This window comes from Gossypium arboreum, chromosome 6 (assembly GCF_025698485.1).
Source record: "Gossypium arboreum isolate Shixiya-1 chromosome 6, ASM2569848v2, whole genome shotgun sequence".
Lineage (NCBI taxonomy): Eukaryota > Viridiplantae > Streptophyta > Magnoliopsida > Malvales > Malvaceae > Gossypium > Gossypium arboreum.
The window spans coordinates 107,263,202-107,266,072 of NC_069075.1; the positions used below are offsets into that span (position 1 = coordinate 107,263,202).

At 39.0% G+C, this 2,871-nt stretch overlaps 1 long non-coding RNA gene across 1 annotated transcript; it reads right to left on the minus strand.

The window, feature by feature from the left end:
- Positions 1-791: 791 nt before the first annotated feature.
- Positions 792-1,836, minus strand: LOC128293718 (uncharacterized). Its single transcript, XR_008283895.1, has 4 exons — positions 1,735-1,836; positions 1,216-1,256; positions 1,038-1,102; positions 792-923 (listed from the first exon to the last, which is right to left on the minus strand). It is a non-coding gene; the product is annotated as an uncharacterized LOC128293718 (long non-coding RNA).
- Positions 1,837-2,871: the final 1,035 nt, after the last annotated feature.

Here is a 2,871-nt window from a genome sequence, read left to right on the forward strand (position 1 = left end):
CCCAACCCAATGCATTTATGAACATCTCATGTGCATATCATACATGTCATGTGCATATCATACATATCATGTGCATATCATACATGTCATGTGCATATCATACATACCATGTTTATCAAAATCCCATGCATTAAATTCATGTATAAACCTTAGGGGTATAATGGTCATTTTTACCTAGGGGCAAAATGGTCATTTTAATATTATAAGGGTAATATCGTAATTTTACCAAAAATTAGGGATTTTTCCATGTTCATCATCAGTTACTAACTATTCATTTGTTTAAACCGCGTTTCTAGCCCACTTTTAACGAAACCGAGTTATTGGGCCTAAAACCCCTAATGGGCCCTACTTAGCCGATTTTGTCATCTAGGCCCATTTAGCCTATATCCATAATAGTATTAATAGTCTTAACAGGTAATTTAACAGATTTTCGTTTTCTACCAATTTTACCCAAATAGGCTCGAAAGCCTATTGGGCCCTATTTCAGCCCCTCGAGACCCAACTTACCGTGAATGCCAAAAACACGTCCTTACCGTTTCCATTGTTCCCGATCATCATCTTATCGATTCTAACTAACTAGTGAGCGTTCGCTTGCTCACAAGTCCTCGAAATGCCAGAATTTCGGCATTTCGTCTTTTCAAACATTTATCACTTTAAGCTATGAAAAGGGTTCGTTACACACGATTTGCGATATTCCTTGACGAGATCTCCTATGCGATTTCTCCTATAATCAACCACTTATAGATTAGACCATGTTAATATTAAACCAAATCGAAAACTACCTATTATCATCACTTACACATTCGGCCACCATCCACAATGGCCCTTGGGTTCATACCTTTGCCGAAGTTGATGACTAGATTTAGTCACTCCGATGATCCAAGCTTTTCACACACTCCTCGATCGGTAGCCTTTAATCCTCACTAGCACCAACAAACCAAATAACACCAAAAACCCTTTTAGCCTTAGTCGACAGAGGGGTTTTCAACTTTTCTTAAACCACAAGATACAAATGGAAAGAAGGTTCGAATACTTACCAAGAGATCTACTCGTTGAAGAACGTTCCAAATACCTTCCTACCCCATATCCGTTGTGAATCCAACTTAAACATGCGTAGAAAATAGATCTAAATATTAATTCCCAAATCACTAAAATATGAAGCTTTGGCTTTTCAAAGAAATATTAATCTAAGCTATTACGAGGGTTAGTACACACCTGTTACGGGTTGAAGTTGAAACGTTTCCATAATCAATCACCTACGATAACCACCACCTGTCACTCAAACTTAACTATTCCAATATCAATATATGTAAATCCTAAGCACATCAGTCATACGGAACATAAGGGCATATTCGTCATTTTACCATACAGGGGTATTTTGGTAGTTTTACAAATTGAGGGTATTGCGGTAATTTTATAAACCAAGGGTATTTTAGTAATTTTACAAAGTAAGGTATTTTGGTAATTTTGTAAACCAAAGTATTTTAAACATGGATAACAATACTAATGGCTCTAAAGCCCATTCTCGGCCCAAATGGGCCCACACGCTCGTGTGGCCCTTTTAGCCCAAATCTAGCCACAAATATTAGATTCACCTAGCCTAGCCCAAATTTACTACACAATCAAACAACTTATCCAATTGGGCTTGTAGGCCCATTAGGCCCACATGACCCCTTTCGACCCATCGCGGCCCGAAGTAGCCATCCTACAGCTAGAGTAGTAAGAAATACACACCTGATAGGAGACTGGAGTTAATCCACACTCCGAGCACTCTTAGCCGACGCCCAACCCAAACGAGCACGCCATACAGCGAAAGGGATCAGCCAAGAAAGGTACATTTACTCTCTTCATGGTTCCCTCTATTTAAAGCCAGCTTCACAACCACTCTTATGTTAGCTTCTCGATGTGGGATCCCTTCAACATTAGAGTTTAAATTCAACACCAACTCTTGCCGCCCCCTGTTAGCAAAATAAATGCTCCTTGCTTGCCATGGGATTCGAACCTATGCCTCCCCTTAAATGCTCCACACGCTACTTGCCACTAAGCCACAAGGCTTTTTGTGTCATATTTTATCCCCAATTAATTATAAGGTCTAAAGGCCAAAGTCCAGGTTCCTTTAAAAAAAACAAAATAAATTGCAAGAGCCAAGGCTTGAACCAGTGCTCCCATACAACCTTAATGACACCACAACCACTAGACTACAAGCTTCCTTGTGTCATTTATTTAACACAATAATTTAAAACCCTCATCCAAGCATCCGGTTTTTTTCACTTAATACCAAAATTTTGCTAAAGCCCAAGTTTGAACCTAAGATTTCTCCAACACTTCTCAAAGCCATTAACCACTAATAGCAAACATTTAATTGTTTCATTTCATTGCACAATTAAATACCTATATAAAACCTCTTTCTGGACCCACACTCAAGGCCCAATACTTCTAGGCCCAAATTGGGTGTTACAATTATACTTCCTTAAAGAAATTTCGTCCTCGAAATTTCCAACTATCAACTAACCGTATTACTCAAGTCAAACCTCTATGCTTCCGCTACGCACTCTAATTAAAAATAATTCTTAATACGACCCAGAACATCTAATTACCAAAGTAAAGAAACATTTATCAAGCACACATACAATTCGTAACACATATTTAAATAAAATAAACTTGGCGATCCTGAGCTCGATGCTCCTTGGACCCACATCTAAGACATGCTCCTGTCTTCCTATGGCATTCACCCGGATGACGTCCGTTGCAGTCTTTGCAGATTGGATAGTTTGGTCGTGCCTTAACATGTTTCACAGAACGAGGCTTGGTTTTCTAAGAACTAGAATCCTTCCTTTTTCTTACACTCCATGCACCCTACTTGAAGCGTTT